Source organism: Carya illinoinensis, chromosome 11, assembly GCF_018687715.1.
Source record: "Carya illinoinensis cultivar Pawnee chromosome 11, C.illinoinensisPawnee_v1, whole genome shotgun sequence".
NCBI classification, from domain to species: Eukaryota; Viridiplantae; Streptophyta; class Magnoliopsida; order Fagales; family Juglandaceae; genus Carya; species Carya illinoinensis.
This window is the reverse complement of record NC_056762.1, coordinates 18,867,772-18,877,210: the sequence shown is the minus strand read 5'-3', so window position 1 is coordinate 18,877,210 and position 9,439 is coordinate 18,867,772. Positions and strand designations below refer to the sequence as shown.

The 9,439-nt window shown below is 52.5% G+C and overlaps 31 non-coding genes across 31 annotated transcripts; all 31 read right to left on the bottom strand.

Moving 5' to 3' along the window:
- Nucleotides 1-161: 161 nt before the first annotated feature.
- LOC122284601 lies at nt 162-280 on the bottom strand. The gene has a single exon (XR_006231962.1). It is a non-coding gene; the product is annotated as a 5S ribosomal RNA (ribosomal RNA).
- A 189-nt stretch (nt 281-469) lies between these two features.
- LOC122284600 lies at nt 470-588 on the bottom strand. The gene has a single exon (XR_006231961.1). It is a non-coding gene; the product is annotated as a 5S ribosomal RNA (ribosomal RNA).
- Nucleotides 589-777: 189 nt separating this feature from the next.
- On the bottom strand, nt 778-896 carry LOC122284598. The gene has a single exon (XR_006231959.1). It is a non-coding gene; the product is annotated as a 5S ribosomal RNA (ribosomal RNA).
- A 178-nt stretch (nt 897-1,074) lies between these two features.
- On the bottom strand, nt 1,075-1,193 carry LOC122284597. Its single transcript, XR_006231958.1, has one exon. It is a non-coding gene; the product is annotated as a 5S ribosomal RNA (ribosomal RNA).
- Nucleotides 1,194-1,382: 189 nt separating this feature from the next.
- LOC122287372 lies at nt 1,383-1,501 on the bottom strand. The gene has a single exon (XR_006234668.1). It is a non-coding gene; the product is annotated as a 5S ribosomal RNA (ribosomal RNA).
- A 189-nt stretch (nt 1,502-1,690) lies between these two features.
- Nucleotides 1,691-1,809, bottom strand: LOC122284596. The gene has a single exon (XR_006231957.1). It is a non-coding gene; the product is annotated as a 5S ribosomal RNA (ribosomal RNA).
- Nucleotides 1,810-1,987: 178 nt separating this feature from the next.
- On the bottom strand, nt 1,988-2,106 carry LOC122287371. Its single transcript, XR_006234667.1, has one exon. It is a non-coding gene; the product is annotated as a 5S ribosomal RNA (ribosomal RNA).
- Nucleotides 2,107-2,295: 189 nt separating this feature from the next.
- LOC122287054 lies at nt 2,296-2,414 on the bottom strand. The gene has a single exon (XR_006234361.1). It is a non-coding gene; the product is annotated as a 5S ribosomal RNA (ribosomal RNA).
- A 178-nt stretch (nt 2,415-2,592) lies between these two features.
- LOC122288139 lies at nt 2,593-2,711 on the bottom strand. The gene has a single exon (XR_006235412.1). It is a non-coding gene; the product is annotated as a 5S ribosomal RNA (ribosomal RNA).
- A 189-nt stretch (nt 2,712-2,900) lies between these two features.
- Nucleotides 2,901-3,019, bottom strand: LOC122284595. The gene has a single exon (XR_006231956.1). It is a non-coding gene; the product is annotated as a 5S ribosomal RNA (ribosomal RNA).
- A 190-nt stretch (nt 3,020-3,209) lies between these two features.
- Nucleotides 3,210-3,328, bottom strand: LOC122284594. Its single transcript, XR_006231955.1, has one exon. It is a non-coding gene; the product is annotated as a 5S ribosomal RNA (ribosomal RNA).
- A 190-nt stretch (nt 3,329-3,518) lies between these two features.
- LOC122284593 lies at nt 3,519-3,637 on the bottom strand. The gene has a single exon (XR_006231954.1). It is a non-coding gene; the product is annotated as a 5S ribosomal RNA (ribosomal RNA).
- A 190-nt stretch (nt 3,638-3,827) lies between these two features.
- LOC122284592 lies at nt 3,828-3,946 on the bottom strand. The gene has a single exon (XR_006231953.1). It is a non-coding gene; the product is annotated as a 5S ribosomal RNA (ribosomal RNA).
- Nucleotides 3,947-4,124: 178 nt separating this feature from the next.
- LOC122284591 lies at nt 4,125-4,243 on the bottom strand. Its single transcript, XR_006231952.1, has one exon. It is a non-coding gene; the product is annotated as a 5S ribosomal RNA (ribosomal RNA).
- A 189-nt stretch (nt 4,244-4,432) lies between these two features.
- On the bottom strand, nt 4,433-4,551 carry LOC122287370. The gene has a single exon (XR_006234666.1). It is a non-coding gene; the product is annotated as a 5S ribosomal RNA (ribosomal RNA).
- Nucleotides 4,552-4,740: 189 nt separating this feature from the next.
- LOC122284590 lies at nt 4,741-4,859 on the bottom strand. Its single transcript, XR_006231951.1, has one exon. It is a non-coding gene; the product is annotated as a 5S ribosomal RNA (ribosomal RNA).
- Nucleotides 4,860-5,037: 178 nt separating this feature from the next.
- LOC122284589 lies at nt 5,038-5,156 on the bottom strand. Its single transcript, XR_006231950.1, has one exon. It is a non-coding gene; the product is annotated as a 5S ribosomal RNA (ribosomal RNA).
- Nucleotides 5,157-5,345: 189 nt separating this feature from the next.
- Nucleotides 5,346-5,464, bottom strand: LOC122284587. The gene has a single exon (XR_006231948.1). It is a non-coding gene; the product is annotated as a 5S ribosomal RNA (ribosomal RNA).
- Nucleotides 5,465-5,653: 189 nt separating this feature from the next.
- LOC122284586 lies at nt 5,654-5,772 on the bottom strand. The gene has a single exon (XR_006231947.1). It is a non-coding gene; the product is annotated as a 5S ribosomal RNA (ribosomal RNA).
- Nucleotides 5,773-5,961: 189 nt separating this feature from the next.
- On the bottom strand, nt 5,962-6,080 carry LOC122284584. Its single transcript, XR_006231946.1, has one exon. It is a non-coding gene; the product is annotated as a 5S ribosomal RNA (ribosomal RNA).
- A 178-nt stretch (nt 6,081-6,258) lies between these two features.
- Nucleotides 6,259-6,377, bottom strand: LOC122284583. Its single transcript, XR_006231945.1, has one exon. It is a non-coding gene; the product is annotated as a 5S ribosomal RNA (ribosomal RNA).
- A 189-nt stretch (nt 6,378-6,566) lies between these two features.
- LOC122287369 lies at nt 6,567-6,685 on the bottom strand. The gene has a single exon (XR_006234665.1). It is a non-coding gene; the product is annotated as a 5S ribosomal RNA (ribosomal RNA).
- A 189-nt stretch (nt 6,686-6,874) lies between these two features.
- Nucleotides 6,875-6,993, bottom strand: LOC122284582. The gene has a single exon (XR_006231944.1). It is a non-coding gene; the product is annotated as a 5S ribosomal RNA (ribosomal RNA).
- A 178-nt stretch (nt 6,994-7,171) lies between these two features.
- LOC122283085 lies at nt 7,172-7,290 on the bottom strand. The gene has a single exon (XR_006230569.1). It is a non-coding gene; the product is annotated as a 5S ribosomal RNA (ribosomal RNA).
- A 189-nt stretch (nt 7,291-7,479) lies between these two features.
- Nucleotides 7,480-7,598, bottom strand: LOC122284581. Its single transcript, XR_006231943.1, has one exon. It is a non-coding gene; the product is annotated as a 5S ribosomal RNA (ribosomal RNA).
- A 189-nt stretch (nt 7,599-7,787) lies between these two features.
- On the bottom strand, nt 7,788-7,906 carry LOC122284580. Its single transcript, XR_006231942.1, has one exon. It is a non-coding gene; the product is annotated as a 5S ribosomal RNA (ribosomal RNA).
- Nucleotides 7,907-8,095: 189 nt separating this feature from the next.
- LOC122284579 lies at nt 8,096-8,214 on the bottom strand. Its single transcript, XR_006231941.1, has one exon. It is a non-coding gene; the product is annotated as a 5S ribosomal RNA (ribosomal RNA).
- Nucleotides 8,215-8,404: 190 nt separating this feature from the next.
- LOC122284578 lies at nt 8,405-8,523 on the bottom strand. Its single transcript, XR_006231939.1, has one exon. It is a non-coding gene; the product is annotated as a 5S ribosomal RNA (ribosomal RNA).
- A 178-nt stretch (nt 8,524-8,701) lies between these two features.
- On the bottom strand, nt 8,702-8,820 carry LOC122284577. The gene has a single exon (XR_006231938.1). It is a non-coding gene; the product is annotated as a 5S ribosomal RNA (ribosomal RNA).
- Nucleotides 8,821-9,010: 190 nt separating this feature from the next.
- Nucleotides 9,011-9,129, bottom strand: LOC122284575. The gene has a single exon (XR_006231936.1). It is a non-coding gene; the product is annotated as a 5S ribosomal RNA (ribosomal RNA).
- Nucleotides 9,130-9,318: 189 nt separating this feature from the next.
- On the bottom strand, nt 9,319-9,437 carry LOC122284573. Its single transcript, XR_006231935.1, has one exon. It is a non-coding gene; the product is annotated as a 5S ribosomal RNA (ribosomal RNA).
- Nucleotides 9,438-9,439: the final 2 nt, after the last annotated feature.

The window sequence follows — 9,439 nt, the reverse complement described above, 5'->3', positions numbered from 1 at the left end:
ATCCTATTACGACCTAGCCGCACCATGCCTATCCCATGCCAACCGGCGATCTGATCGATACCCATTGCTACGCGATGGGGTCGGTGCGATTTTCCTAAGAATCCATTGCCCGGTTGTCGTTCCGGTCCATCCGACCGGAGATGCGGTAAAAATTAAAAGGGGGGGTGCAACACGAGGACTTCCCAGGAGGTCACCCATCCTAGTACTACTCTCGCCCAAGCACGCTTAACTGCGGAGTTCTGATGGGATCCGGTGCATTAGTGCTGGTATGATCGCACCCATCATGCTACCAGCGAAAAACTAATATAATCCTATTACGACCTAGCCGCACCATGCCTATCCCATGCCAACCGGCGATCTGATCGATACCCATTGCTACGCGATGGGGTCGGTGCGATTTTCCTAAAAATCCATTCCCTGGTTCTCGTTCCGGTCCATCCGACCAGAGATGCGGTAAAAATTAAAAGGGGGGGTGCAACACGAGGACTTCCCAGGAGGTCACCCATCCTAGTACTACTCTCGCCCAAGCACGCTTAACTGCGGAGTTCTGATGGGATCCGGTGCATTAGTGCTGGTATGATCGCACCCATCATGCTACCAGCAAAAAACTAATATAATCCTATTACGACCTAGCCGCACCCTGCCTATCTCATGCCAACCGGCGATCTGACCGATACCCATCGCTACGCGATGGGGTCGGTGCGATTTTCCTAAAAATCCATTCCCTGGTTCTCGTTCCGGTCCATCCGACCAGAGATGCGGTAAAAATTAAAAGGGGGGGTGCAACACGAGGACTTCCCAGGAGGTCACCCATCCTAGTACTACTCTCGCCCAAGCACGCTTAACTGCGGAGTTCTGATGGGATCCGGTGCATTAGTGCTGGTATGATCGCACCCATCATGCTACCAGCGAAAAACTAATATAATCCTATTACGACCTAGCCGCACCCTGCCTATCCCATGCCAACTGGCGATCTGATTGATAGCGATGGGGTCGGTGCGATTTTCCTAAGAATCCATTGCCCGGTTGTCGTTCCGGTCCATCCGACCGGAGATGCGGTAAAAATAAAAAGGGGGGGTGCAACACGAGGACTTCCCAGGAGGTCACCCATCCTAGTACTACTCTCGCCCAAGCACGCTTAACTGCGGAGTTCTGATGGGATCCGGTGCATTAGTGCTGGTATGATCGCACCCATCATGCTACCAGCGAAAAACTAATATAATCCTATTACGACCTAGCCGCACCATGCCTATCCCATGCCAACCGGCGATCTGATCGATACCCATTGCTACGCGATGGGGTCGGTGCGATTTTCCTAAGAATCCATTGCCCGGTTGTCGTTCCGGTCCATCCGACCGGAGATGCGGTAAAAATAAAAAGGGGGGGTGCAACACGAGGACTTCCCAGGAGGTCACCCATCCTAGTACTACTCTCGCCCAAGCACGCTTAACTGCGGAGTTCTGATGGGATCCAGTGCATTAGTGCTGGTATGATCGCACCCATCATGCTACCAGCGAAAAACTAATATAATCCTATTACGACCTAGCCGCACCCTGCCTATCTCATGCCAACCGGCGATCTGACCGATACCCATTGCTACGCGATGGGGTCGGTGCGATTTTCCTAAAAATCCATTCCCTGGTTCTCGTTCCGGTCCATCCGACCAGAGATGCGGTAAAAATTAAAAGGGGGGGTGCAACACGAGGACTTCCCAGGAGGTCACCCATCCTAGTACTACTCTCGCCCAAGCACGCTTAACTGCGGAGTTCTGATGGGATCCGGTGCATTAGTGCTGGTATGATCGCACCCATCATGCTACCAGCGAAAAACTAATATAATCCTATTACGACCTAGCCGCACCCTGCCTATCCCATGCCAACTGGCGATCTGATTGATAGCGATGGGGTCGGTGCGATTTTCCTAAGAATCCATTGCCCGGTTGTCGTTCCGGTCCATCCGACCGGAGATGCGGTAAAAATAAAAAGGGGGGGTGCAACACGAGGACTTCCCAGGAGGTCACCCATCCTAGTACTACTCTCGCCCAAGCACGCTTAACTGCGGAGTTCTGATGGGATCCAGTGCATTAGTGCTGGTATGATCGCACCCATCATGCTACCAGCGAAAAACTAATATAATCCTATTACGACCTAGCCGCACCCTGCCTATCTCATGCCAACCGGCGATCTGACCGATACCCATTGCTACGCGATGGGGTCGGTGCGATTTTCCTAAAAATCCATTCCCTGGTTCTCGTTCCGGTCCATCCGACCAGAGATGCGGTAAAAATTAAAAGGGGGGGTGCAACACGAGGGCTTCCCAGGAGGTCACCCATCCTAGTACTACTCTCGCCCAAGCACGCTTAACTGCGGAGTTCTGATGGGATCCGGTGCATTAGTGCTGGTATGATCGCACCCATCATGCTACCAGCGAAAAACTAATATAATCCTATTACGACCCAGCCGCACCCTGCCTATCCCATGCCAACTGGCGATCTGATTGATAGCGATGGGGTCGGTGCGATTTTCCTAAGAATCCATTGCCCGGTTGTCGTTCCGGTCCATCCGACCGGAGATGCGGTAAAAATAAAAAGGGGGGGTGCAACACGAGGACTTCCCAGGAGGTCACCCATCCTAGTACTACTCTCGCCCAGGCACGCTTAACTGCGGAGTTCTGATGGGATCCGGTGCATTAGTGCTGGTAGGATCGCACCCATCATGCTACCAGCGAAAAACTAATATAATCCTATTACGACCTAGCCGCACCATGCCTATCCCATGCCAACCGGCGATCTGATCGATACCCATTGCTACGCGATGGGGTCGGTGCGATTTTCCTAAGAATCCATTGCCCGGTTGTCGTTCCGGTCCATCCGACCGGAGATGCGGTAAAAATAAAAAGGAGGGGTGCAACACGAGGACTTCCCAGGAGGTCACCCATCCTAGTACTACTCTCGCCCAAGCACGCTTAACTGCGGAGTTCTGATGGGATCCGGTGCATTAGTGCTGGTATGATCGCACCCATCATGCTACCAGCGAAAAACTAATATAATCCTATTACGACCTAGCCGCACCATGCCTATCCCATGCCAACCGGCGATCTGATCGATACCCATTGCTACGCGATGGGGTCGGTGCGATTTTCCTAAGAATCCATTGCCCGGTTGTCGTTCCGGTCCATCCGACCGGAGATGCGGTAAAAATTAAAAGGGGGGGGTGCAACACGAGGACTTCCCAGGAGGTCACCCATCCTAGTACTACTCTCGCCCAAGCACGCTTAACTGCGGAGTTCTGATGGGATCCGGTGCATTAGTGCTGGTATGATCGCACCCATCATGCTACCAGCGAAAAACTAATATAATCCTATTACGACCTAGCCGCACCATGCCTATCCCATGCCAACCGGCGATCTGATCGATACCCATTGCTACGCGATGGGGTCGGTGCGATTTTCCTAAAAATCCATTCCCTGGTTCTCGTTCCGGTCCATCCGACCAGAGATGCGGTAAAAATTAAAAGGGGGGGGTGCAACACGAGGACTTCCCAGGAGGTCACCCATCCTAGTACTACTCTCGCCCAAGCACGCTTAACTGCGGAGTTCTGATGGGATCCGGTGCATTAGTGCTGGTATGATCGCACCCATCATGCTACCAGCAAAAAACTAATATAATCCTATTACGACCTAGCCGCACCCTGCCTATCTCATGCCAACCGGCGATCTGACCGATACCCATCGCTACGCGATGGGGTCGGTGCGATTTTCCTAAAAATCCATTCCCTGGTTCTCGTTCCGGTCCATCCGACCAGAGATGCGGTAAAAATTAAAAGGGGGGGGTGCAACACGAGGACTTCCCAGGAGGTCACCCATCCTAGTACTACTCTCGCCCAAGCACGCTTAACTGCGGAGTTCTGATGGGATCCGGTGCATTAGTGCTGGTATGATCGCACCCATCATGCTACCAGCGAAAAACTAATATAATCCTATTACGACCTAGCCGCACCCTGCCTATCCCATGCCAACTGGCGATCTGATTGATAGCGATGGGGTCGGTGCGATTTTCCTAAGAATCCATTGCCCGGTTGTCGTTCCGGTCCATCCGACCGGAGATGCGGTAAAAATAAAAAGGGGGGGTGCAACACGAGGACTTCCCAGGAGGTCACCCATCCTAGTACTACTCTCGCCCAAGCACGCTTAACTGCGGAGTTCTGATGGGATCCGGTGCATTAGTGCTGGTATGATCGCACCCATCATGCTACCAGCGAAAAACTAATATAATCCTATTACGACCTAGCCGCACCATGCCTATCCCATGCCAACCGGCGATCTGATCGATACCCATTGCTACGCGATGGGGTCGGTGCGATTTTCCTAAGAATCCATTGCCCGGTTGTCGTTCCGGTCCATCCGACCGGAGATGCGGTAAAAATAAAAAGGGGGGGTGCAACACGAGGACTTCCCAGGAGGTCACCCATCCTAGTACTACTCTCGCCCAAGCACGCTTAACTGCGGAGTTCTGATGGGATCCAGTGCATTAGTGCTGGTATGATCGCACCCATCATGCTACCAGCGAAAAACTAATATAATCCTATTACGACCTAGCCGCACCCTGCCTATCTCATGCCAACCGGCGATCTGACCGATACCCATTGCTACGCGATGGGGTCGGTGCGATTTTCCTAAAAATCCATTCCCTGGTTCTCGTTCCGGTCCATCCGACCAGAGATGCGGTAAAAATTAAAAGGGGGGGTGCAACACGAGGACTTCCCAGGAGGTCACCCATCCTAGTACTACTCTCGCCCAAGCACGCTTAACTGCGGAGTTCTGATGGGATCCGGTGCATTAGTGCTGGTATGATCGCACCCATCATGCTACCAGCGAAAAACTAATATAATCCTATTACGACCTAGCCGCACCCTGCCTATCCCATGCCAACTGGCGATCTGATTGATAGCGATGGGGTCGGTGCGATTTTCCTAAGAATCCATTGCCCGGTTGTCGTTCCGGTCCATCCGACCGGAGATGCGGTAAAAATAAAAAGGGGGGGTGCAACACGAGGACTTCCCAGGAGGTCACCCATCCTAGTACTACTCTCGCCCAAGCACGCTTAACTGCGGAGTTCTGATGGGATCCGGTGCATTAGTGCTGGTATGATCGCACCCATCATGCTACCAGCGAAAAACTAATATAATCCTATTACGACCTAGCCGCACCATGCCTATCCCATGCCAACCGGCGATCTGATCGATACCCATTGCTACGCGATGGGGTCGGTGCGATTTTCCTAAGAATCCATTGCCCGGTTGTCGTTCCGGTCCATCCGACCGGAGATGCGGTAAAAATTAAAAGGGGGGGTGCAACACGAGGACTTCCCAGGAGGTCACCCATCCTAGTACTACTCTCGCCCAAGCACGCTTAACTGCGGAGTTCTGATGGGATCCGGTGCATTAGTGCTGGTATGATCGCACCCATCATGCTACCAGCGAAAAACTAATATAATCCTATTACGACCTAGCCGCACCATGCCTATCCCATGCCAACCGGCGATCTGATCGATACCCATTGCTACGCGATGGGGTCGGTGCGATTTTCCTAAAAATCCATTCCCTGGTTCTCGTTCCGGTCCATCCGACCAGAGATGCGGTAAAAATTAAAAGGGGGGGTGCAACACGAGGACTTCCCAGGAGGTCACCCATCCTAGTACTACTCTCGCCCAAGCACGCTTAACTGCGGAGTTCTGATGGGATCCGGTGCATTAGTGCTGGTATGATCGCACCCATCATGCTACCAGCAAAAAACTAATATAATCCTATTACGACCTAGCCGCACCCTGCCTATCTCATGCCAACCGGCGATCTGACCGATACCCATCGCTACGCGATGGGGTCGGTGCGATTTTCCTAAAAATCCATTCCCTGGTTCTCGTTCCGGTCCATCCGACCAGAGATGCGGTAAAAATTAAAAGGGGGGGTGCAACACGAGGACTTCCCAGGAGGTCACCCATCCTAGTACTACTCTCGCCCAAGCACGCTTAACTGCGGAGTTCTGATGGGATCCGGTGCATTAGTGCTGGTATGATCGCACCCATCATGCTACCAGCGAAAAACTAATATAATCCTATTACGACCTAGCCGCACCCTGCCTATCCCATGCCAACTGGCGATCTGATTGATAGCGATGGGGTCGGTGCGATTTTCCTAAGAATCCATTGCCCGGTTGTCGTTCCGGTCCATCCGACCGGAGATGCGGTAAAAATAAAAAGGGGGGGTGCAACACGAGGACTTCCCAGGAGGTCACCCATCCTAGTACTACTCTCGCCCAAGCACGCTTAACTGCGGAGTTCTGATGGGATCCGGTGCATTAGTGCTGGTATGATCGCACCCATCATGCTACCAGCGAAAAACTAATATAATCCTATTACGACCTAGCCGCACCATGCCTATCCCATGCCAACCGGCGATCTGATCGATACCCATTGCTACGCGATGGGGTCGGTGCGATTTTCCTAAGAATCCATTGCCCGGTTGTCGTTCCGGTCCATCCGACCGGAGATGCGGTAAAAATAAAAAGGGGGGGTGCAACACGAGGACTTCCCAGGAGGTCACCCATCCTAGTACTACTCTCGCCCAAGCACGCTTAACTGCGGAGTTCTGATGGGATCCAGTGCATTAGTGCTGGTATGATCGCACCCATCATGCTACCAGCGAAAAACTAATATAATCCTATTACGACCTAGCCGCACCCTGCCTATCTCATGCCAACCGGCGATCTGACCGATACCCATTGCTACGCGATGGGGTCGGTGCGATTTTCCTAAAAATCCATTCCCTGGTTCTCGTTCCGGTCCATCCGACCAGAGATGCGGTAAAAATTAAAAGGGGGGGTGCAACACGAGGACTTCCCAGGAGGTCACCCATCCTAGTACTACTCTCGCCCAAGCACGCTTAACTGCGGAGTTCTGATGGGATCCGGTGCATTAGTGCTGGTATGATCGCACCCATCATGCTACCAGCGAAAAACTAATATAATCCTATTACGACCTAGCCGCACCCTGCCTATCCCATGCCAACTGGCGATCTGATTGATAGCGATGGGGTCGGTGCGATTTTCCTAAGAATCCATTGCCCGGTTGTCGTTCCGGTCCATCCGACCGGAGATGCGGTAAAAATAAAAAGGGGGGGTGCAACACGAGGACTTCCCAGGAGGTCACCCATCCTAGTACTACTCTCGCCCAAGCACGCTTAACTGCTGAGTTCTGATGGGATCCGGTGCATTAGTGCTGGTAGGATCGCACCCATCATGCTACCAGCGAAAAACTAATATAATCCTATTACGACCTAGCCGCACCATGCCTATCCCATGCCAACCGGCGATCTGATCGATACCCATTGCTACGCGATGGGGTCGGTGCGATTTTCCTAAGAATCCATTGCCCGGTTGTCGTTCCGGTCCATCCGACCGGAGATGCGGTAAAAATAAAAAGGAGGGGTGCAACACGAGGACTTCCCAGGAGGTCACCCATCCTAGTACTACTCTCGCCCAAGCACGCTTAACTGCGGAGTTCTGATGGGATCCGGTGCATTAGTGCTGGTATGATCGCACCCATCATGCTACCAACGAAAAACTAATATAATCCTATTACGACCTAGCCGCACCATGCCTATCCCATGCCAACCGGCGATCTGATCGATACCCATTGCTACGCGATGGGGTCGGTGCAATTTTCCTAAGAATCCATTGCCCGGTTGTCGTTCCGGTCCATCCGACCGGAGATGCGGTAAAAATAAAAAGGGGGGGTGCAACACGAGGACTTCCCAGGAGGTCACCCATCCTAGTACTACTCTCGCCCAAGCACGCTTAACTGCGGAGTTCTGATGGGATCCGGTGCATTAGTGCTGGTATGATCGCACCCATCATGCTACCAGCGAAAAACTAATATAATCCTATTACGACCTAGCCGCACCCTGCCTATCTCATGCCAACCGGCGATCTGACCGATACCCATTGCTACGCGATGGGGTCGGTGCGATTTTCCTAAAAATCCATTCCCTGGTTCTCGTTCCGGTCCATCCGACCAGAGATGCGGTAAAAATTAAAAGGGGGGGTGCAACACGAGGACTTCCCAGGAGGTCACCCATCCTAGTACTACTCTCGCCCAAGCACGCTTAACTGCGGAGTTCTGATGGGATCCGGTGCATTAGTGCTGGTATGATCGCACCCATCATGCTACCAGCGAAAAACTAATATAATCCTATTACGACCTAGCCGCACCCTGCCTATCTCATGCCAACCGGCGATCTGACCGATACCCATCGCTACGCGATGGGGTCGGTGCGATTTTCCTAAAAATCCATTCCCTGGTTCTCGTTCCGGTCCATCCGACCAGAGATGCGGTAAAAATTAAAAGGGGGGGGTGCAACACGAGGACTTCCCAGGAGGTCACCCATCCTAGTACTACTCTCGCCCAAGCACGCTTAACTGCGGAGTTCTGATGGGATCCGGTGCATTAGTGCTGGTATGATCGCACCCATCATGCTACCAGCGAAAAACTAATATAATCCTATTACGACCTAGCCGCACCCTGCCTATCCCATGCCAACTGGCGATCTGATTGATAGCGATGGGGTCGGTGCGATTTTCCTAAGAATCCATTGCCCGGTTGTCGTTCCGGTCCATCCGACCGGAGATGCGGTAAAAATAAAAAGGGGGGGTGCAACACGAGGACTTCCCAGGAGGTCACCCATCCTAGTACTACTCTCGCCCAAGCACGCTTAACTGCGGAGTTCTGATGGGATCCGGTGCATTAGTGCTGGTATGATCGCACCCATCATGCTACCAGCGAAAAACTAATATAATCCTATTACGACCTAGCCGCACCATGCCTATCCCATGCCAACCGGCGATCTGATCGATACCCATTGCTACGCGATGGGGTCGGTGCGATTTTCCTAAGAAATCCATTGCCCGGTTGTCGTTCCGGTCCATCCGACCGGAGATGCGGTAAAAATAAAAAGGGGGGGTGCAACACGAGGACTTCCCAGGAGGTCACCCATCCTAGTACTACTCTCGCCCAAGCACGCTTAACTGCGGAGTTCTGATGGGATCCGGTGCATTAGTGCTGGTATGATCGCACCCATCATGCTACCAGCGAAAAACTAATATAATCCTATTACGACCTAGCCGCACCCTGCCTATCTCATGCCAACCGGCGATCTGACCGATACCCATTGCTACGCGATGGGGTCGGTGCGATTTTCCTAAAAATCCATTCCCTGGTTCTCGTTCCGGTCCATCCGACCAGAGATGCGGTAAAAATTAAAAGGGGGGGTGCAACACGAGGACTTCCCAGGAGGTCACCCATCCTAGTACTACTCTCGCCCAAGCACGCTTAACTGCGGAGTTCTGATGGGATCCGGTGCATTAGTGCTGGTATGATCGCACCCAT